Source organism: Pelodiscus sinensis, chromosome 3 (genome assembly GCF_049634645.1).
Source record: "Pelodiscus sinensis isolate JC-2024 chromosome 3, ASM4963464v1, whole genome shotgun sequence".
Classification (NCBI taxonomy): domain Eukaryota; kingdom Metazoa; phylum Chordata; order Testudines; family Trionychidae; genus Pelodiscus; species Pelodiscus sinensis.
In genome coordinates this window covers 182,121,699-182,146,209 of record NC_134713.1, presented here as the reverse complement: position 1 = coordinate 182,146,209, position 24,511 = coordinate 182,121,699, and the positions used below count along the sequence as shown (strand labels likewise).

The following is a 24,511-nucleotide window of genomic DNA, read 5'->3' as shown; positions in this document are numbered from 1 at the left end:
CAAGGAGGGGATGGGCCGCCCCAGGGACAAGGGGGGGCGGGAGGAGGCGAAAGCGCCCCGCACCGGAGGGGTCGGTCTGTCCCGGCCGTACTACACGCCGCCAGGAGGGTTGCTTCCAGGAGTGGGGCGCGGGGCACTGCCAGGGCACGAATGCTCCCAGCCACTCGGGTGCCCCACTGATTGGCGCTTTGCTGTGTCTCTCTCCGCAGGTGGTCAAGGCCATCAACCGGGTGCTGCTCCGCAGGGTGGTCCACCTCACCAACCCGGACGCCGTCATCCGGGGATTCGGCGCCCTCGGCTTCCCCAACTGCGGGGGGGCCATCGATGGGACGCACATCCCCATCCGTGCCCCGGAACACCAGGCGTCCTGTTACGTGAACCACAAGGGGTACTTCTCCATCCTCCTTCAGGTCGTGTGTGACCACCGAGGACAGTTCACGGACATTAATGTGGGCTGGTCCAGTAAAGCACACAACGCCCGGGTGTACCGCAACTCCTCCGTGTGCCAGCGGCTGCAGGACGGGACCTTCTTCCCCGACTGCCACATCAGGATCGGGGACATGGACATGCCCATGTGCCTGGTGGGGGATGCCGCCTACCCACTGCAGCCGTGGCTGATGAAGCCCTACACGGGGCACCTCAATCCCTCCCGCCAGGCCTTCAATGCCAGGCTGACCAGGGCCCGCATCGTGGTGGAGGGGGCCTTCGGGCGACTGAAAGCCCGCTTTCGATGCCTCCTCACCCGTCTGGACCTGGCTGAGCACAACATCCCTCCCGTGGTGGCAGCATGTTGTGTGCTCCACAATTTATGTGAGAGAAAGGGGGAGGCTTTCCTGCCAGCCTGGATGGCTGAGGCTGACCGCATGGCTGGCCACTACAGTCAGCCCCGCACCTCCACCATCCAGGAAGCCCAGCGGGGGGCCGTCCGGATCCGGGAAGCCCTGCGGGAGAGCTTCCTGGTGGAGGAGGAGGACTGACCTCTCCCTTGCATGCCCCACTGGGGCCTTCTTCCACCCTACTCCCCTTCCCCTTTCCCCTCCCTACCTACTGTCAAATAAAGACACCTGTTTTTCAAACAAAAACGTCTTTTTATTTTACATAACTGGGGTGGGGGGAAGGAGGGAGGGAGGAGGGTGGGAGAGGGGAGGGGGAAACCTGGGACGAGGGAGCTGGAAGGGGAGGGAAGGGAGGAAGGGAAAGGAAAGCTCAGGGGTGGGGGTCCGGCTGCCTCTCCTGTCTCGCAACACTGTGGGTCCGGGGGCGTTGGTGCGGAATGGTTGTGGAGGGTGGGGCAGGAGGGACGGGGGGTGTGGAGGAAGCAGGAGCGGGAGCAGGAGGGGGAGCAGGGGGAACAGGGGGAGCAGGAGGAGCAGGGGGAGCAGGAGGAATTGGGAAGCGGTTGAGCAGGCTCTGGAGGTGGCCTCGCAGGGCACGGCCCTGCTCCTCTAGTGCCTCAAAGCTCCTCCGGCGCAGCCTCAGGTCCTCCTGGACCCAGTGGTCCTGAAGACGAAGCTGTTGCTCCAGGAACCAAAGGTGCCGCCTCTGGTACTCCTCCTGGATCCTGGCTCTCCTGCTTGCCCGGGCGCGGGCGGCTGCTGCAGGCGGGGTGGTGCGCCCTGCAGTCCCAGGTGCTGCGGCTGTGGTGAAACAAGAACAGCGGTCAATTACCCCAGGGGCCTAGGTGTGTGAAACCCAGCTCCCCTCTGCAAGGCCAGGCCCCCTGCAGGATCCCCAGCTGCTGCTCCGTGGTGGGCAAGGCCCAGGTGCATGGTCCCGAGGCTCCCTCTCACCCCAGCCTCCCGTATACATAAGGGGAGCATGATGGTACTCACAGGTGGACGCCTCCCCGGCCTCGGACGACACAGGCGAGCGGCTCTGTGGGGTGCCTCGGGGGTCCCGGGTCCTGGGCAGGCTGCCGGCAGGCTCCTGACTCTCGGAGCCCTCCTCCTCCCCCTCCTCATCCATCTCTTGGAGCGGTCCCTCTGCCCCAGGGTCTATCACGTCCCGGGGTGCAGGGACGGCATGAGCCCCCAGGAGGCGGTCCAGAGCCTGGAAGTGGGGGCACGCCTCCGGGTCGGCCCCTGGCAGGCAGGCCCGGGAGTAGGACTGCTGCAGGTCCTTTATTTTCCAGCGCACCTGCTCCCGGCTGCGCTGGTGGCCCCTGGCGGCCAGGCTGGCAGCCATGCGGCCATAGACTGCCGCGTTCCTGTGGCTAGTGCGGAGATCGTGGACATTGGAGGCTTCCCCCCAAACCTCGATGAGGTCCACAATCTCCACACTAGACCATGCGGGCGCCTCTTGCGGCCCCGGGCAGGCTCCTGGGAGCCGCCAGGCTGGTCCCGGGAAGAGGGGGAGGGCTGGGTGTCATCGGGTGGCTGGCTCATGGGTGTCAGCTGCTGGGTGTGCTGGCACGGGTGCTGGCAGCCTTGCAACTGGCACAAACAGTGTAGCCAGCCCGTGGCCCTTTAAGGGCTCCGGGGCCGGGAGGGGGGCAGTAGAGTTTGCCTGGTGTTAGCCAGAATGGCCACCAGGGCAAGCTGGGAAGGGCTAGCCTCCCACTAGTTCGAATTAAGGGTCTACACAGCCCTTAATTCGAACTAGTAAGTTCGAACTAGGCTTAATCCTTGTGGAATGAGGATTACCTAGTTCGAACTAAGCGCTCCGTTAGTTCGAATTAAATTCGAACTAACAGAGCGCTAGTGTAGTGCCTATCAAAGTTAGTTCAAACTAACGTCTGTTAGTTCGAACTAACTTTGTAGTGTAGACATACCCTTCGTGATTTGCTGAGTGTCACCCAGGAGGTTGGTGGCAGAGCAGAAAATTGAGACTAGGTTTTATGTGTCCCATGGTAGCACCCTAACCACTGGAACGTCCTTCCCCTCTGTGGTGACTGAGAGGAGAGTCAGGCCCACCCAGTGTCACCTGAGGGCTGCCAACCAATGGCTGAGGAGGAGTACCTGGAGGTAGTCCCCCTCCACACAGCTGAACAGAATCTGTTGTATCCCGTAGACTTGGGGGGCAGATTTGCTCAGATCCCTAGGCCATCTTTCTCCCTGTCATTGCACCCTTCAAACCATGGAGGAGGATGCTCAACTTTCACAGCTTCATTGGAGCCTGGGAATTTGTCATGTGTTGGGCCTGCTTCACACACTTGCATGGGAGGTATGGGTCTGCCTCAGGACTGTCTGTGCCAGTAGCTCAGCAGGAGTAGTATGGCCTGTAGCGATTGCTTTGTATTCTGTGCACACGGAACCACTCGGTGAGGAAATGGGGTTGAATTAGGTGCAGGTCGGTGAAAGAAGAAACACATTTCACAGCATGTGTCCTAGAGCCACCCGGCTGCTGCTTCCCAGCCCATTCACTGGATTAGCTCAGGTATTTAACACAGATCTTTGCAGTGCCAGAAATGCAGCGGCACAAGGAAGAAGGCAAATGCAATTCTTGGGAAGTGGATAAGAAAGGCCTGGTTATTGCATTCCTTGACAGTCACTGGATACTGGCTATGAAAACATCTATGTCACATAATACTGCTACCTGCTTGCTGCTCAGGGATATCGCCTGCTTTTGAGGCATTAAATCAAGCATACATGTTACAATACGTGGGTTTCTGCATTGCCTTCAGGGGTTTTTTTAGAATACAAATCAGACAGTGACCAAGACCCGGATCATCTCCAGGGTTGACAAATCTCCCTTTCCACCAAAAGGCCCTTGTGGCACCTCTACCTCCCCTGTGTCACAGAGATTCCCCTCCACGGACACACCTTTTAGAAGAGTTGAGCAAACTTCTGAGGCTCCAGCAAAAAGGGGCAGAGCAGGGGTGATGCCCTGCCGGGATTTGTGTGTGGAAATTCATGTGGGATATAATATAGTTGTGAACTATATTATCTCCCTCTACTGAGCAGCAGCATAGGAAATAGCCAATGGAAGCACTAAAGCTGCTAGGCTGATGTGGGCCAATGGGAATCCCTAGGAAGGTTCTTTAAGAACCCATCTTTGTCCTCATCTCTGAGATCCATAGGACTGGGCTTGGCATGGACTCCAAATTCCACAGCTCCAAGCGACCCTCCCACCAGAGTGCACAACAAGAAGCAAATTCTGCTAAGGGGAGGAGGGTTATTTTCCCCACTTATTCCGTTTCTTACACTGAAGGGGAATATGTGGCCCCACATTTTTTGCTGTCATCGGGTTTTATTCACCCATTCAGGAATACTTGTAAATCTGAAGAACAAAGCAAAAATTGTGTTGATGACAGTGTCATTGGTGCTGTTCGAATCTTAAAAGGTTTCAAAATATCCACAATACCAACAAGCAAAAACATTTAAGAAATCTAAATAAGCCTCCCTTGGCTCCTGAGATCAGCTTTGCAGTTGTGCCAGCAACAATCTGCCCACAAAGCCACACTTCATCAAAATCAACACGTGCTGTGATACACATACACACACAGGGCATGAGATGGTGCAGCAGGGGGAAGCTCAGGGCAAGGGTGGTGCAGAAGTGCAGAAGGCCAGGTGGTGCATGGTGCAGAAGTCAGGCCAGGTGGTGAGGGGCCCAAGGCAGGGGTCTGGGAGGTGTGGATGGGCTGCCCAGTTCCCTATGGCTGCCCATTGCTGCAGGGGCAGTGCTGCCTTACTAGTGGCCGCTCCTTGAGGTAGTGAGGGCCATGCTGGACAGCTGGCAGCTACTACCCAGGGCTGGCAGAAGTAGTGGGGGCTGCACTGCCTACCCGGACTCCCCCTTTCCCCTGGTGTCCACTGCTGGGGTAGAGGGATGTGGGGGAGTGGTTTGGGCTCTAGTTGTGAGGCAATGGGGCCAGCATGGGAAGGGAGAGCCAACCATGCCCACCACCAACAGAGGAACTCACTCGTGGATGGTGGATGGTAACATCCTGAGCCCCTCCCCCAGCCAGCCAATTTCTTACTTCTGCACCCACCCCCCTGTGATCATTTTGCAGTCTAACTGTGCCAGCTAACAGATCTCTCCCTTAGAATTTTATGAGAAACAATCTCATCTTACCATTTCACATCTCACCAGTTCACAATCACATCTCACACAGCTCTTCCAATTCAGGCGGAATTCTTGAACAAATGGACTCACAGACAGACAGCTACACAAACATGCAGATGGACATACAGACAAACAGCTGCACAAACTCTCTCAAATACATAGTAGATATATATATTACAGAATGTGTCTGTTTGATCAAGGACACTTCCCAATTGGTAAGAGCTAGGACCACCAAATTCAGTATACAGCTTCCTCTTATTATAACTTAAAGCAAAGTAAATGTTTGTTTGTGCCAGAAAAAAGAGACATGCCAGGAATAGAATTGTTTCTCATAAAACCTAGAAGAAAAGAGACAGAATCACCAAATCCAGTAAAGTCCTCAAAATTGACATAACTATGCCAATATTGAAAGAGATCGAAACAAGATGAGTTAGAAAAAGTTAAGCCCTGCTGTGTAGACGCACTCTAATACCATTTTTGCCTATCTAAATGTCTCATTGTCATGTAAATTATCCTTTTTCCTCTCCTGGGTTTCAAGGATATCATCTCTCAGTGCGAGATTTTTGTAAAAAGCTAAGAAACTGCATAATGAATCTTTTCTAACTATGCTCATAAAGGCACAATGGGTTTGAGCAGGGTCTAAACATTTTGAAAAAGTTTGCTTTGATTTTAGGTGACTAAATGGGAACTGAATTTTTTTTTTTAAATCCAGACTTGAGATAAGAGCAGTCTTAAAACTTGAAAAGCTGGCTCTCAGTGAAAAAAGCACATCTCTCATTCATATTAATGACATGACAATACACAATCATCAAATGCACATTTATCAACAAAATAGAGATTTAAGTGTTTCATTGGTACTCAAAGTTCTAATGATCTGTAGTTTTTAGTGGAAGGTATTTTAAAATTCTGTCTTGGAGGCTAAGCTACTTTGTGATTAATAACTTTATTATGCTGTTAAATAGCAAGATACATGATGAATTAAACTAAAATAAATAAATGTTCTGGAGGGAGAAGGCTAGCCTGGGGGTTAAGAAACCTGCCTCGGAGGCGAGATGTTTATTCCCATCTTTTACACCGATTTCCAATGTGACTTTGTATAAGTCCTTTAATATACATTTTTGGTTCTGGGTGCCTCCGGAAGGTACTTAAGCACCTGTATAACCTTACATATGTGAATGCTCTCACTGAAGCCGCTATGGAGCCGAATCCTGTGTTCCAAAACTCCCACTGACTTCAGTGTTAACAACCCTGGGAGAGATGGATTAGAGAGCAGAATGCAAACAATGAGGTCAAATGTGAAAAGTATATGCTGTAGGCCCTTTGAAGTCACACACATGTTTAAATACTTTGCTGAATTGGGGCCTACACAGTCTACTCTTCACGAGCACCAAGCATCCTAAGCTCCCCGTGAAATCAATGGATGTTTTCACTGAGTAAGAAATGGCATATTCGGTTTAGCACAAGATTATCCAGTCCATTCAGTGCACCAGGGTAGAACAAGAATATGTATCTGCTGGATGAATATCCCATGGGTGGCTGAGAAATTAAGATGAGTCTTTTCCTTTTCCTCCTCACAAGAGGAACTGAATTGGGGCTCTCCACATATAAGCAGCTACAGCTTGAGACAAAGCTCCCTTGCTCGGGATCAAACAGACTCCTCTCCTCAGTAGATCAGGCACAGGGGGATGCCTGTAACACACTCGCACCAGTAGGTTACACGATTCCTTCAGTCAAAAGAAGCTTATCCTGTAGTCCACAGTAGTTCAAATTCCAGACGAGCCTACACTTATCAGGTGACTGCTACTGTGGTTGAAGAGTTACAAATAAATAGATCTTCGTGGGATCCAGAGTCAGGGGGCTGCAGGAGTGGATGATCCTACAGATGATAAGGGAAAGATCTAAATGCAGAAATTGCTTTCCGTTCATGCCGGGTCCCAGACAGAATTCTTCCTATAGTCTTTGGGCACAGCCCAGCTCCAGTGCGGCCAGCTCTCAAGATTCTATTGTGAGTCTCACAATATTTGTCATTTTATTTAAAGCCCCTGCTTCTGGATCAGGTGATTACTGAAGAATTTCACTTTTTTTGTTGTTGTTATTTGTTTCTAGCCTGGTTGTGGAGAGAATCTTGAAAATGTGATTCATACTGACTCAGTTATTAGAAGACAAATACAAAGAAACCAAACAGTGTGAGATGTAACATCTCATGGTTTTAACTCCAATTCATGATTTCTGAGATCTGACTCATGATTTTCCCAAGTTTGGGGCTGGCAGTAATGGGGCATTTCCCTCATGGTGTCCCATGGCTAAAAGCAAGTACTTGGCCCGTCTTGAGCAGTATAGATCTAGCAAGATGCAGCCAGCCCTTTCCTTTAAAAATGCCGCCATTGAATTAGACCTGTTCAGCCATGTGCTACAGAGCATTTACTTTGTATCTTTGACTTCATTATTTGCACTCTGCTCGTCTCTTCCAAGGTGACTGCTAACATTCCTTACCTCTGTTTTGAGCAGCTTCTCACCATTCAGAATCAATGCAAGGTTGGGGTGAGTAAAGGGTGCATGTTTGGGGTCCAAATGTGGATCAAATAAAGTCAGGAGCTTAAAATTAACCTGGCCTAACCCCCAGAATGATCAATTTAATTCATTACAAGTTATAAAAGGATGGTTTTATTGCTAGCAACTGTGGACTAGAACCCAAGAGCTCTGGGTACAGCTCTTCTCTGTGTCAGTCTTCATGTGTAGTCTTAGGCAAATCACACAAATCGTTGTGTCCCAGTTCCCTGTCTCTAAAATGAGGATATATCCTTTGTCTGCCTTGTCCATTTGGATTGTCAGCTTTCCATTGCAGGGACTAATTCTTACTATACGTGCATGCAGATCCTAGCCCAAGCCTGAGCAAAATGCGCCTGTGAGTTGAATCCGGCCCACCAAGCAACTGGATCTGGCTAGCAGGTACAGCTGGGAGCCCCAGGCAGGCTTGCCCCACAGCCCCACATATCACTCAGAAAAGTGGCTGCAGGGCTATTTCTTTTTAAAAACTGTGATCCCGGGGAAGGGGAGGGGAAACGAAGGCTCCAGGCATAACTCCTGCCCTCAGCACAGTCCTGTTGGTCGGCTTCTGGCCAGAAATTGGCCAATGGGAGCTGTCTTTGAATAACAGGCAGCACACAAAGCTCCCCGCCCCTCTTCTCTGGCTCAGTTGTTCACACAAGCACATGGCCATGTAGCTTGTGCAGGCACAGGGCAGGCAGGCTGGCTGAGAAAATTTTGTAAGTGCTGCAAACATTTAGCTCTGTGAGCAGGCAGGTTGCTTGGGCTGCTGCCTGCTAAGTCTCCTGGCAAGAGCCTGCTTCTGGCACCCTAGCCCCTTTTCTCCCCCCCCCCCACTCAACATACCCAAACCCTCTGCCCCCCTCCTACACCCACAACCCTTCCAGATCTGAACCACTAATTCCCTGTCCCAGATCCCCTCCTACCCTAGGTTACAATCCAAACTCCGGCACCGTAATCCCCTCTCCTAGGTCACAAACCAAACTCCTGCCCCTCAGTCTCCTGCCTTAGCTCACAGCTTCCTCCTTCACCCAAACTCCCTCTCAGACCCCACTCTCCTCCCGAACACCAATCCCTTGCCCCAAGCTTCCTTCTGCACTCAACCTCCACCCCAGACACTGCACCTCCTCCATGAATATCATGAGAGAGTGCAGCACTCGATGACTTTCAAAAATCTTGGAGTGCCCCCCCCCATCAAAAAGGAATTGCCCATCCCTATCCTAGCCTGATAGTGCCCCAAGCTAGTGTCCCTCTAAATGACACTAGAATATTATAGTTATACATGCACACACGCATGCACTACTCTATCGTATTGGAAAGTATCAAATTCATCGACTTTCTCAAAAAGTTTGTGTTACAGCTCTGACTGAGCTTCTCTTTGTAGTCAGACAACAGACTGTTTATGGGACCTAATCTCTGGATTCCAAGTCTACTGGTTCTGAGTGGCATGCAGCCACTGTCTCAGTCTAAGCTTTTCTGGCACATTCTCAGGGAAGAGACCCTTTAGGATGTGGGGCTCTTTGGCCTGAAGCCTAATGATCAGTGCTGGCTCCCTAAGTAGATTAATCATTCTCTCTCCAGAGTTCCACCCATGTGGGTATCTTGGTTTATTGTTTGACCCCTTTTAACAGTTACAGAAAATGGAACCCACACAGACTTTGCAAAGGAACTTCTAAATCACACTTGCTGTACTCATAGACAAAAAGAAGGGTATTACAGATCTAAGCACAAATAACACCTGCTTGCATCCCTCCAGTGTCCTCAAAACTCTGAGAGCTGTTTTGGTTAGTGACCGCTCAGGGTTTCAGAGAATCTCCTGCTCAGCCTGCTCAGTTTTATTTTGTCAGCCAATGGATGGCCAGTGAGAGAGTCTCTGGCCAGAAAATCAGCCTTAAGTAGCGCTCTGGTCCCTCTGTCAGGTCACAATCCCTCACACACACACACATACACCCCACAGCAGCTTCAAAAACACCAGTAGCTGATTAATTGCTTAATTCTACACTCTCCCCAGCTCTAAACAGGAAAAAAGTAGCTCCCTTACACTGGAGCCAACCAATAGTTCAAGGGCAGACCTAAATGAGTAGAATTCCATCAAGGCTGAAGCTAGACACAGACAGGAGAAAAGACACATATTTTAATAGTAAGGTTAATTAACAATGGGAATAATTTACCCAGACTTGTGATGGATTCTTTATTACTGTCAATTTTTAAATCAAGATTGGATATATTTTTAGATGATATGCTTGAGTTCAAATAGGAATTAATTCAGGGATTAATTACAACTCCTGGTCAGACTAGATCAGTGGTTCTCAACAAGGGGTGCAAGTACTCCTGAAGTTATGCAGAGGTCTCCTGGGATACATTAGCTCATCTAACTAGTTGCCTAGTTTTACCACAACTATATGAAAAGCATTAGCAAAGTAAGTACAAACTAAAATTGCATGCAACTTATTTACACTGCTCTATCTACTATTCACTGAAATGCAAGTTCAATATTTCCATTCCTGGTGATTTATGTTATCATTATATAATAACGAGATCATAAGCAATTTTTCAGTGATAGTATGGCTGAGACAAAGGTGATGTGAAACTTAGGGATATGCAAGCCAAATCAGACTCCTGAAAGAGGTACAATAGTCTGGAAAGGTTGAGAGCCACTGGACTAGATGATCACAGTGGTCCCTTTTGGTTTATAAACTATGAAATCTGTTAAAGGCCCTTTGGGGATGGTTACGCTGTAGCCGGGAACACGCTTTCCAGCAAGCCCCACTGGAGTTAGAGCACTACAGATAGCATTGTGCGTGTTGTGGCACTGGCAATGGCACTGAGTCCAAACCCACCTGACCACCTGGGTTAGTGCTCAGGTAGTTACCCTGTGCCACCCAACGTTTCCTCTAGGCTGCATGGCAGGAAGCTGCTTAATGAGCCCCACCCAAGGGCTCAGAGCTGCCACGCAAGGAACTGCCTGGCTGGGGTAGTGGCACTTCTCCCTCAGCTACAGCAGCAGCTCCCTGCTGAGGACAGAGCAGTGAGTCTCTCCCAACTGGAAGGGATGCTCAGCTATTCCCATCAGGGACTCTCAGGGATTCCTAGCAATCTCTCCCAGCTGCTCTGTCCTCAGCAGGGAGCTGCTATTGTAGCTGAGGGAGAAGTGCCCCTCCCCCAGCCAGGCAGCTCCATGCATAGCAGTCTTGAGCCTTGGGTGGGGCTCATTAAGCAGCTGCAGACCATGCTGCTGCGCAGGTTAGAGGGAACCTTGGCCAGTACCCATGTTAAAATATTCACATTGCTATTGTCAGTGTACTAGCAGAAACTGAGCTGCTAGGAGTTTTTCCACCCAGGCTGGAAGAGAGACTGCTTTGATGGTATTCCCATTGTTATGCCCCTCTCCTTGGTAGAAGGATTTCTCCTAATCTCCTGGAAGTCCCAGCTCAGGGTGGAGGCGACAGTGCAAAGGTGAAGTTTACAATTAAAATAGCATCCAAAAAAATAGAAGAGTATTTGCAGATTGCTATAAGCCAATATAGACATACTAATCTGTCACAGTTTGTAACACAAAACTGTGAAGCTCCAGATTTTTATTATCATGAGCTATATGCTCCCCCAGTGCTTGTAACTCTCATTAAAGATAATGGGAACTGTCTGCCTATAGTGAGGGGAATATAAACCCCTGACAGTGAAATGCACCATATGTTTCCCTGATATCCACATCACAAAAAAACACACCCACTATTACTGCTGGCATTAATCGGGACCTTTCTTGGAAACCACAGAAGAAAGGAGAAGAATTGAATGAGCATGGAGCCCAAATTACCCTCTCGGACAGGTGTGATGGGGCATGGGAAGCATCCACTATTTTTAGAGGTAGTGAGGAATGTGTTTTCCTCACAAAAATCATAAAACCAAAAAGGTTCTGATTTTTGTCAAAAAATAGTTTTATCCAAAACCTGCCAAACTGAGTTATTTTCATCAAGACACCCCCACCACCACCACCACCAAAATGAGAAAATGCATATTTCCCATAGAAACATCCATTTTCATGGGGGGGAATTTTTTCACTAAATATATCAAGTTCTAACTGCTGTTTTCCAGGCTATCGCTATTCTGCAACTGAGGGGAGCATTTCTGTTTTCAGAATTATCTGCCAGTATAGTGCCTGGGCCCTAAAACTAGAAAAAGTGGTTGTTAGCAGTGCAACATTTGTTTTTATTATTAATTATTATTATAGTTTTAAACGGCCAATTTTAAAATGCAGCATCACAGAATTAGAGTTGCTGACTCAGCAGTAGCCAGACAATATTAAACCAAGATGTCAGCTGATAAAATGTTGATTAATTCCAGAATCTGTGATCCATATCCTAGCTGAATCTTCAGACTCTAAAATGCTCTGTAAATATTTTTAATTAACAAATAGGAGCCCTGCCTACTTTGGCATGGATTCTCATCTCTGTGCGGTTTTATATCACGTGAAGTAAGCAGAAATTCTGTGGTTCATCTTTATTCTCCCTTCCCCCCGTAATGTTAGCTGGACACCAATTCCTGCGTCATACAGAACATTCCTGTTGTGTCGCAGCCCATTTGTTTCAGCGTGCTCTCTGTAGCTGCAGCCATCAGTATGGCCAACTGGTATTAAATAAGGATGTGAGAAACTGGCCACATGCCAGGTTCAGAGCAGAACTCAAAGTTGTCTTGCAGCATTTTAGAATAACTCTGTCAATTGCTCCTTAATAGCGGGCTGGGCATTTCCAAAGCGTGTAGTTATTATTTTCAGGTTTGTCAATCATACCATTCAACACTTTGTTCCCTCATCAAATAAGTGAAAAGTAGGTAAATGAACAATAACAACCTCACAAATAACCATTTTCCTTCCCTCCAAAAAAACAAAACAAAAAAAACCAGCGTGATTGGGCCTCAGGCCCACCACTGACATTGATAAATAGCCTTCCCAGTTGCATCCTGGCAACCAGACATATTGATCTTGAACTAATCAAGTAGAAAGAGTTATTGGAAACTTGCAACTTTCGCAGTCTGATCCTGTGAAATGAGCTGAGCCATGGGTGAAGCATTCTGAGAGGAAAGCAGACCATTTTTTCCTCCTCACATGCCCCCCAGTAAAGTGGAACCATGAATTTATTCCACAGGAAATGTGGGAAGAACCTTATTTTTGTGCCTGCGCTCACAGCATACAGGGTCTTCTGTATAACATCTGGATTTGGTGCAGCCCTTATTTAATAACGTATTGGCTGGACACATTTGCTGTATTCCCACACCAGCAATAAATAGTGGCACAGAAGAAATCTGGCAAATTGAATTTCCCCCATTTTCCCCATTTATAAGAATGCATGAATATGTAATGGAGAAAAAGAAGTCAAGGGCACGCAGTCACACACACAAAGGATCAATGGAAACCAATGCAAAAAAAATTGGCGAAAGGGAAAGATCTCTTTATTTGTTACACATGGCTTTCCCCTTCAGCTTAATCAGATCAATGATTTATTTGTATGAGGAAAAAACAGAGAAATTTCCTTGCTAAATTATCTATTATCTAGGTCTAAATATAAAGTTTCTTCCCAGCCATGGAACAACTTTCCTTGCTCCTCCCCCGGGCATGAGAAGTCTCACACTGAAATCTTTGGGAGTCTTTCTATCAACTTCAGTAAAAGCTGGATCAAGACCAATGGCGCGATGCAATAAAGCACTTACGTTCATATTTAAGTTCAACTGAAGTCACTATTGCACATGCCTTTAAGTGCTTTGCTGGACATGAACTATGGGCCCAATTGTAATGTGAATGTGGAGTCTCCCGTGATTTCTGGGGGCTTGGCTCTCTGTTTTGTGTTTCTCTGGTTTGGATTTTCACCTAATAAAAAGCACTGGAAGTTGCCTAACTGCAGTGACGGAAAAGCAGCACCCTACTTTCCCAGTAAATTCAAAAGAGGAAGATGATGTGCATTGGTGGCCTCCCCTGTATATTACAAAGCACTACTAATATCAGTCCATCTACAGCAGTGGTCTCCAATCTTTTTAAGCATGAGATAACTTTTTGAATTCCAATGTAAGCTCAAACCCAAATACCCTTGCTCTGCCTCTTTTGTGCCCCTTCACTGAGGCCATGCCCCTGCTCACTGCATTCTCCCTCCCTCCCTCCCTTTCATGAGGCAGGGGCAGTGGGTTGGGATGCAGGCTCTGGTCTTGGATTAAGGGATTTGACGTGCAAGAGGGGCTCTGAGCTTGGGGCAGGCAGTTGAGGTGTTGGAGGGGGTTCTCGGTGCAGGCTCTGGAAAGGTCTTTGGATGCAGGTGTGCTTGGGATCCAGGAGGGGGTTCGTGACTGAGGTAGGCATTTGGGATGTAGGCTCTGATTAGGCACCACTTACCTCAGGTGGCTCCTAGGTGATGGTGCAGTGGGGCTAAGACAGGCTCACCTCGGCCCTGGTCCTGCATCACTCCCAAAAGTAGCCAGCAAACTCCATCCCAAGTCCTGTTGTGTCCCCCAATCCTCCCCTCCTCCTCCCTACCACCCCCCCCCCGCCCCGCTCTGTGGACATAGGGAACAGGTTGGCAGAGGGAGCACCTTGACATTAACGCCCCTTCCTCTCCTCTCCCTGCTCTGTACAGCAAGCAGGAGGCTCCAGAGGGGTGGGGATCAGCTTCAAGGCAAAGGGCGATGCGCAGCAATAGGGGGAGGGGCAGCTGATGTGGTGGCACTTGATAGCCTCTTGGCCAAACCAGTCAGGATCACCTGTCAGAGGCTCCAAGATCGACCAGTAGGTGACCATTGATCTACATCTTTCAAATGTTCATGTGGCTTCCACCCCACCCAAGGATCTACTAAAAATAAATCACTGAGTAAAATACAGAGAACATCACACACCTTATGGAGGCTTAATCATGCATTCCTCATGCAGGAGCATAGCGGGAGTCTGGAGAGAGCAGGACACACAGCAAAGGGGCGTGTCCTAGATTCCTTAAGAGGATGTGTTGTGTTTCAGAAGGGGCTTGCAAAAGGTTCCAAAAGTGGATGGGCAATCTGCACTGTCATAGGCAGGCAGGTAAAACCAACAAACCAACCTAGTGATTGTTTTCATTTCATTTCATTTTGATTTCATTTTGATTATTAACATCATCATCCTTGTAGCTGCAAGTGACTGCCCCTGCTGGGGGGGGGGCATGTCCCCTCTAGGGAACGTAACTGAGACAAGTCCACTTAAGTGTGGGCAAGAGCAGTTTCATAAATTTAAGACCGACACACTTCTATGGTCAACATGAGACCACACTTTTCCCATGTAAATAATGTCATATTTATATGGAAAGGGTCCCCAGTGATATTTTCATGAATAGGCCCATTATGTTGTTCCAGACTTATAATGATTTCAGTGGCTTTTTGTTTCCCCTTGCCCTGTTATTTCTACGTAACCCAATGTTTTATAGTGCTAAATCACATTAAGATAATTCATTCTGCAGCGATCAACAAGTTTAGTCAATTTATGTTGATTCTATAGGAAAACCCCTTTGTAAAGATTTAAACATCCAGAGTTTGTTTTTTTTTGGCGAGGGGGAAGGGCATCTGTACAAAAATGTTTTCAGAATCCCTCAGAGTTTTAGTCTCTAAAACAAAGATTATTTAGGGTTTTCTTTATTGTTTTTTTTTCTACAAACAGGAAAGAAAGAATCCCATTAGCAAAGGCAGGCTAGATTCCAGCTAGGCCCTTTGGAACAATTTGCAGGGAGTCTAGGTTAGCTCAGATCCATATTTGCCTCCAAGAAAAATACTCAGGAGAAACTTTAAATCCTCTGTGGGGAAATATTAGCAGATACTCATGAATGGAAACTGAGTATTAATTATTTCTCTTGCCCTCTCTTTTATATTTTTAGTTTAAAATGTCATGTAGAGGCAGACATTGATAAAAATGACAGGAAATGTTCCTGCTCAATTAAATTACCACAAAGACCAACATAACATCAGCTTGGCAAATTCTTCAGAAACGTGTGGCATTAATATTTAATACAAACATCTAGAGATTGGGTTGGTACTGAAGATAATTTCACACTCTGTTCACATGTGGTATTTCATACAATTGCTCTCTGAAGGCTATTGCTTTGGACCTTTAGAAAAATAAAAGTGTCTTACTGGGGCTTAAATATATAAAAATTATCTTCTAGAAGCATTGTCTTCCTAAGGGAAATAATTTCTACTGACTCTTGTGCAAAGATAGGACACTTTGGCAAAAAGTGCTTTTAGAAAACTTGAAGAAAGGCAATATGAAGATTTCATTGTGGGCTATAATACTGGAATAGACTCAGACTTTAAACCAGAAGGGACCATTCTGATCATCTACTCTGCCACTTGCACATTACAGGCCACAGTATCTCACCCATCCACTCCTGTAGGAAGCCCACGATCTCTGGATGAGTTACTGAAGTCCTCAAAACTTCATTTAAAGACTTCATGTTACAGAGAATCAACCATTAATTCCAGCTCAAGCCAGCAACTGATCTCTATCTCATGCTGCAGAGGAAGGGGAGAACAAGGTCTGTGCCAATTTGACCTGAGGTAAAATTCCTTTCTGATCCCAAATATGGCAATCATTTAGATCCTCAGCATGTGGGCAAGACCCACCTGCCAAACACCTGAGAAAGAATTCTCTGATAACTCAGAGTTCTCCCCATATAATGTCCCATTTCTGGTCACTGGAGTTATTTCCAGGTACAGATTGGCCATAAATTATGGCAGGCAATCGCATTATACCATCCCTTCCATAAACTTACTGAGCTCAGTCTTAAAAAACAGCAGAGTTTTGTCCCTTCTAGTTTCTTTGGAAATCTATTCCAGAACTCGGTCAAAAACCTTCATTTAATTTCAATCCTAAACCTTTTGGTGGCCAATTTATATCCATTTGTTTCTTGTGCCAACAGTGGCCCTTACTTTAAATAACTCCTCTCTGTCCCTGTGTTTATCCCTCTGAAATATTTACAGAGAACAATCACATCTCCTCTGAGATTTCATTTTCTTAGGCTAAACAAACCAAGCTTCTTAAGTCTACTCTCATAAGGTAGGTTCTACATTCCTGTGATCACCCTAGTAGTCCTTTGCTACACCTGCTCCAGTTTGAATTAATCTTTTTTTTAAAAATTGGAGGTCCGAACTGCACATGGTGTTCCAGATGAGGTCTCAGGAGTGCCTTGTAGAATGATAATGTCACTTATCTATCTCAGTTGGGAATACCTTGTCTGATGCTTCCTTGGAGAGCTTTGGTCTTTTCCACGATCACATCTCAGTGGTCTCTCATAATTCATCCTGTGATTGACTAAATACACCAAGGTCTTTCTTCTCTCTCTTCTGTCACTTCCAACTGATACATCCCCAGCTTATAACAAAAAATCTTGCTGTGAGTCCCTATATGTATGATCTTAAACTTTGCACTATGAAATTGCATCCCTTTTCTATTACTCCAATTTTCAAGGTCCTCCAGATTTTCTTACATGATATTCCAGTTGTCCTCCATATTGGCAATACCTCTCAACTTTGTGTCATGTGTAAATGTTATTAGTACATGCCCAGTAGGAGTTAATAGGTTCAATGTGTACTCTACAACACCAGTGGGAGATAGAGAAGGAGCCAAAATAAGTTAAGAGAATAAAGACAAAATGCTATTTGCTCAGTTAGGCTATATCTACACTGCAACACTATTTCAGGATACTGGCATATCCTGAAATAGCTATCCCATGTCTTAAAAACAAGCCCATTATTTCGGGCTTGCTATTCCAACGTCCCTGTAAACCTCATTCTATAAGGAGTAAGGGATGTTTCAGAATAGCAGGTTATTTCAAAATTTGGCACTGTGTAGACAACACCAAATTACAAAACAAGCTATTTCAAAATAACATTGAAATAAGATATGAAATATGTGTAGCTCAAATTGTTTATCTTATTTCGAGCTATAGTGCAGTGCAGACACACCCTTACTTCCATCAAAATGCAGCACACTTCTAGTCAGTTAGGGTGTGTCTAGACTACATGGCTCCATCGACGGAGCCATATAGATGAGTTTACTAGACATAGCAAAATGAAGCGGCGATTTAAATAATCGCGCTTCATTTAAATCAAAATGGCTGCTGTGCTGTGCCGACGATCAGCTGATCTGGCACAGCAGGGCAGTCTAGACCCACCACAGTCGACAAGGGAAGTCTTTGTCGACTACTCCGGTAAACCTCGTTTCACGAGGCATACCGGAGTGGTCAACAAAGGCTTCCCTTGTCGACCGCGGTGCGTCTAGACTGCCCCGCTGTGCCGATGATTAGCTGATAATCGGCACAGCACCGTAGCCATTTTGATGCAAATGAAGCGCGATTATTTAAATCGCTGCTTCATTTTGCTATGTCTAGTAAACTCATCTACATGGCTTCATCGACGGAGCCATGTAGTCTAGACACACCCTAAGATTTCTGCTCTTTTTTAGCCTTTCCAGACTCCCTCCATTGTACAACTAAGGAAGAATTAAACAGAACTATATGGTTTGAAATGGATTGGTATATTCTGTGTCAGACGTTGTTCATGGGAGGTTGTGGAACCTGAAGTTTAAAAAGGTTCTGACAAATGTGTTTTTCACATAATCAAAAAATCTTCTGCATTCCCAGGAAAGTTTTGGATCAATGAATTTGTGCACTTTCACAGAGGCCTGCCAGAATGAGAAATAAAAACTTGTGTCCCTGTTAGAAAATACCATGGGACCCACCCAAATAGATCTCAGATGCAAAATAGAGGAGGCACAGCTGCTTTATAAAGTTTTTCATCATGCAGAGAACAGAACAAAACTTTACAAGCACACATCATTCACAGGCAAAAAGTAAATTCTAAAATTGCAATTGGTTCTTGAATATATCTCAGACTTCAGCCCAGGCTTGGAGTAGATTAGTTTTCCTGAGTCTGCAAGCTGTTTGGGGAAAGAGTGGTCTTTTATTCAGCATTTATACGGCACCTAGCACAAAAGGGATCTGGTCAACAACAGGGGCATTTAGGTACATAAATAATAAATGCATAATAATCTTGTTTTCAGTATATTAGCATCTCTCCTTTTGCAGAGCTCCAGCCATCAACATTTCTCACATCATTTCACATAAGGAGAAGGAGATGGAGGAGTTTCCTCAGTTGTTAAGACACTAGTAGTGACAGATGGCAGAACAAGGAGCAATGGTCTCAAATTGTGGTGGGAGAGGTCCAGGTTGGATATTAGGAAAAAACTATTTCACTTGGAGGGTAGTGAAGCACTGGAATGGGTTACCTAGGGAAACAGTGGAGTCTCCATTCCTAGAGGCGTTTAAGTCTTGGCTTGACAAAGCCCTGGTCGGGTTGATTTAGTTGGGATTGGTGCTGCCTAGAGCAGGGGGCTGGACTTGATGACCTTCTGAGGTCTCTTCCAGCTCTATGGTTCTATGATTCTAGTGTAGAAGGAGCCTGATTTTCATTCCGTATACCATTAGTCTCCAGTTTAAATCCTGTATGAGATTTCCAAGGGAGAAGGTTTTCTTCTGCCTTTACTGGCAATGTGGAGGTGGAGACATTGAGCACAGAAAAAAAATAAGGTGGATATCTGGAAACATTTACTAAAGTGGGCTGTGACATAATCTTTCCAGGGAAGCAGTTAAAGCCCTACTGATTGAATCTTTTTAAAAACTACCAAGTCACACACACACAGAAACAAAAAGAAATTGCTATAAGGAACAGTCCTGAATTTGCAGGAGGATAGAAAAGATGTTAAGATTTTTCCCACTTCTCTAATTTCTGTGGCCATATGATGTCATCAGCTTTTATGCAGCAATACCTGTTCAGATCACTGAGCAGTTCTGCGTCACAGCTAGTGACTGGGAGGGGAATCTGATGAATCCGAGAATTACTGCATGACAGAACACTCTCCAGAGAGAACCCAGTGATCTGTCGTTATTCTGCCCTCCCCACACCCCACTACTGCAGCACAGATGTGAGGACAAACTGTGTGCTGTGAGGATTTTTTGGAAAATAAACATCAATGCAGTATTTTGTATCAATGTGCCATACTTAGGAGACAGAATCAGGTAAAGAAAAATATGACTGAATAACAGATCATAAAATGTTGATATGACTTTTGAGCAATTCAGTTGCCATTTGTTATTAAACATGCTTTGCAACAAAACTTTCTTCAGCAAAATTTAAGAAGGAACACAGGAGGAGGAAGGATTTAAAATCCAATCAAAGGGCATTCTGGATAGGAAGCATCATCCCAAGAATTTGTGTAGTTATCGGAAAAATGAGTAGTCAAAAACTTGATATAAAAAAGAGGGAACAGATTCTGAGCTGTTGTGGATCAGCATCGCTCCACTGAAGCCAATGGAACTACTGTGCTCTACGTCATCTGAAGATTTCATCCTAGCTTTTTAGTTGTCTGCATTGCAAAGACTGTCTTCATGATGAAAACCTATGTTAACCCATCCTTGCCGAAAGGTCTCCAGCTAAGCAAAAATGACAACTGTTAAACTGTAAAAATCTACAACACGCTTTTTGTCTTGGTGGGTTATGGTATGAAAAGCCCAGTTAGGATCACTGAGGTGATTAACATGATGTGAAAGATTATTTAGAAAAGTTTGATGTATTCAAGTTAGTAGGGCCTTCTAAAATTTATTCTGAGGTACTTAAGGAACTAGGTGAAGCAATCTCTTCAGAACAATTTGCAATTATCTTTGAGAACACACAGAGGACAAGTGGGGTCCCAGAGGACTGGACAAATGTAAACATAGTACCTGTCTTTAAAAAGGGGAACAAAGGCTTAGACCAGTCATCCTAACTTTAAGACACAGAAAAATACTGGAACACATTATTAAACTCTAAATGTGCAAACCCCCTGACGATAATAGTGTGGCATAAGGATTGTCGACATGGATTTGTCACAAACAATTATATGAACCAACCTAATTTCCTTCTTTAATAGTGTAACTGGCTTAGTGGATTGGGAGAAGCAGTATATGAGCTATATCTTGACTTCAATAAGGCTTTTGACATGACATGACAGTGCCACATGACATTCTCATAAACAAATTAGGGTAATGTGGTATAGATGAAATTGCTATAAGGTGGGTGCACAGCTGGTGAAAAACTATACTCAGTGTTTATCAATAGATCACCATCAACCTTGAAGGGCATGTATTGTGAGATACCACAGGGATCAGTCCTGGGTCCAGCACCATTTAATTACCAACTTGGAAAATTGAGTGGACACTATACTTATAAAATGTGTAGATGACACCAAGCTCAGAGCGGTTGCAAGCACTTTGTAGGACAGGATGAGAGTTCAAAAAGATTCTGACAAATTGGAGAATTCTACAGAATTCAGCAAGATATGAAATAAAGATAAGTAAAGTACGTTGCTCTTGGGAGAGAAAAATCAAACACACCACTCTTACATGGGCAATAACTGGGTAGGTGGTAGTACTGCTGCAAAGGTTTGTGGGGTTATAATGGATCACAAATTGAATAGGAGCCAACAATGTGATACAGCTGCACAAAAGGCTTGGGTGTAGTAACAAGAACCTGGCATGAAAGACACAAGAGGTAACTGGTCTATTATACATTGTAATGGTGTAACCTCAATTGTACTACCATGTTCAATTCTGGGTGCTACACTTTAGGAAAGATGTAGACAAACTGGAGATATAAACCAGGGGAAGGCAAAATAAATGATAAAACCAGAACTATGGGGAAATATAAAAATAGATAAGTTTAGTCTTGAGAAAAGAAGACTGTGGGGGAAACCTGATAAATGTCTTCAAATATGGTAAGAGCCATTATAAAGAGGAATGTGATCAATTGTTCTCCATGTCTAGTGGAGGTAGGACAAGAAGTAATGTCTTTAATCTGCATCAAAGGAGGTATTAGATAATACCTTCTAACAATAAGGGCTGTTAAAATCCAGAATAAACTGCCCAAGGAAGTTGTGGAATCCCCTTCACTGGAAATGTTTAAGAACAAGTTAGACGACCACCTGTCATGGATAGTCTAGGTTTACTCATCAGTGTTGGAGCCTGGACTTGATGACTCCTCAAGGTTCCTTCCAACCCAACTCTTCTATGATTCTACGTTAGTCTAGTTGCAACAAAAAGCTAACTTGTGGCAGGATTTCCATACAGGTCTGCAATGAAAAAAAAAAGGGAAGTGCATTAGTGAAAGCTAGTGAAAATTCTCTCTGCTGTCCTAAATCTGCCTTCTAGACGAAAACACGTATGAATGCTCTTCATATTAAGGTACAGAAGAGAACAAAGATGTGTGCTTTGATGGAAAGTGGGCAGGGTCATGCAATCATACAATAGCAGATCCTTGTACCATCAAATTTAGATTATAATCTTCATTTTGTATCGCCCACCTTGCTTTGAAATATTTACATCATATGAACAGCCGCATAAACAGTGAAGAATCATAATTATTCAAAGCCACCGATCCACAATGTCTAATGCCCTCATTTACTAATATGCCTGCAAAGCGCCTGAAAATATAAAACTACCCTATTGCTTAAAGGTTGTCATATAAGCTAACAATCTGCAGGTTAAAATTTTCCTACATGTTTCTGTTTGACCTATCCCAAGTAGCAGCACAAATGAGAGAGCAGCCTCTGTAGACCTGCTACTTACTTTCCCACATGTTCGGAGAGAAAAGGACAGAAGAGGACATAGCTTTGGCTCTTTCCCCCATGCACCAACCAATACAGCCGAGCTGACACAGCATGGGAAAGTTCCAGGCAGGACTTCTCTTAAATCTGCATGTTTACTCAGATTGCCTTGAAATTTGCAGTACTCCATGGAAGTGCTTTGTTGCATTGTTGAACTATATTTGGGATCATTTAAGTAAGAGGTCTCCAGACACAGACATCCCCTCAAAAAACAATATTGTACTTGGTCTTCCAACATTTATTTGTCCTCACCGGGAGCTCTAATTATGCACAAATTGATCTCAGTCATTGCTCCTTTGGGGTGAGGGTTGTATTGAAGAAGCTCCAGAAATGGGAGAGTTAAGGGTGAGATATGGAGGTAGCACGCACTTAACTCTGTATTTCTTGTTTAAAGCTTTTAATTTGTGTTACCTTATCTCTTCTTTTCAGGGGTTTAAATTACCTACATTTTGGAGGGGACAAGGCACCATTAGGCTGACTTCACTTTCAGTTAATGAAGTTTTGGGGCATTTAATATAGAATTATTCAGGAGGAAGTCAATCCATAGAATATCTTATGTTCCATATGGGGCCACAAAAATGGATACACTTTCCACATTTGTTTTCCACTTTAAGAATGGCAGTACTTTTCATCGCTTTTACCATTCCCCCTTTGCAATTTTTCATTGGTCTTGGATAAGAGCTGCTTTGCAGGGCTATTGCTACGGCGCACACAGAGACAGAAATAAGCGGTATTCTCTTTACAATTTATTAAGGTTTTGGGAAAAATAAATCAGAAATCATTGGCCTCTTCTCCTGAAAAACAATGGGAGATTCAACTGGATAATGTCAATGTATTTCTAATAGACCAAAGGTTCTCAAAGTAGGGGACACAGAATATATTCTGGGAGGGGGAACCGTGGGAACTCAGAGCAGAGAACAGCAGCTTCTGTCTGGGGGGGCCTAGCTCTGAAGACAGCACTGTTACCAGGAGTGTAAGCAGGGGCTGAACTACTGCTTGCTATCAGCCAGCTAAAAGGAGAGAGCTGCCTTGGGGGTGGGTGTGCTCACTCAAATTGTTTCGCTCTGCAAGATAATTAACTGTTAACTGTTGATATGTAAATACAGCTCATGCTGGGATGGGGAAGGAATCCAAGGTGTGGTTATGTAAATCCAATTCAGGCAAGGCTGATGGAAGATCAGTTGTTGGAATGGAATGTGATGTATTGTAACTAATTTGGGCTGGTGTTGGGTCTCAAATCATGCTCCCCCTAAATGTGGGAACTGTAAAATATGACACCAGTGCTTGCAGTAGAGACACCATCATTGTAAGCGGTCTCAGATGAACAAGCCTTCCCCTTCCAGAGCTGAGTGAACTGACTTGGGGGGAAAGGGCTTGAGTCAGCTTGCTTTATGCCTGACAGGTGTAAGCTATAAGACTGGCTCAACCTGTCTTTCCCCCCTTGCTTTAAGGCTAGACCTAAAGCAGACTCCATCGAGAGTCTTCTTTGCTAGCCCAGTGGAAGCAGGAATCTTTAGCCAGCCTAAGTGGTGGCTAAAGAGTTGAAATCACCTTGAGGTTAGGTGGTTGTCTATAGGAGACTATAGGTCTATCTCCCAGAGCCTCTTGGAGACAGACCCATAGTCTCGAAGGGTATGTCTACACTACAGCGCTAATTTGAACTAAGCTAATTCAAACTAACGCATCCAGACTAAAAAACTAGTTCAAATTAGCGTTTTGCTAATTCGAACTAGCATGTCCACATTAAGGCGACCCTGAACCAGGGTTAAGGATGGCCGGAAGCAGTGCCGGCAGGGCATCAGATGAGGACTTAGAGCGTGGAGCTGCTGCCTCAGGCTAGCTGAGGGCTGTGCTTAAAAGGACCCAACCCCCACCCCGGACAGACAGTTCTCAGGGGTGCCCCACTTGCAAAGCAGTCCTGGCTTGGAGTGCCCTGAGTGCCCACACTGGGCACATCTCAGCACTTGGCCATCAGTCCGGCTGCACTTGCCGCAGGCTGCCATCTGGGGAAAGGGAGCAATTGGGGGGCTGCAGGAGAGCTTCCACCCCCAGAAGCCCGCAGAGCCAGCCCAGTCCTCCCCATCAGGGGCTCGTACCCCATTCCTCCCTCGCCTCCTTCCACTTACCCTTCCCTAGCCCCCCTTCCTGATGTACAAAATAAAGAAAACGTGTGGTCAAAAATAGAATCTCTCTTTATTGAACAAAACTCGGGGAGACTGGGAAAAGGAGGTGGGAGAGGGGATGAGAGAGGGTGGGAGAGGGGAGGGC

At 45.7% G+C, this 24,511-nt stretch overlaps 1 long non-coding RNA gene across 1 annotated transcript in view; it reads right to left on the bottom strand.

Moving 5' to 3' along the window:
- LOC142827693 (uncharacterized) overlaps nt 1-24,511 on the bottom strand; it is a 148,556-nt gene that overhangs the window by 86,489 nt on the left and 37,556 nt on the right. The gene's annotated exons all lie outside the window — the stretch shown is intronic.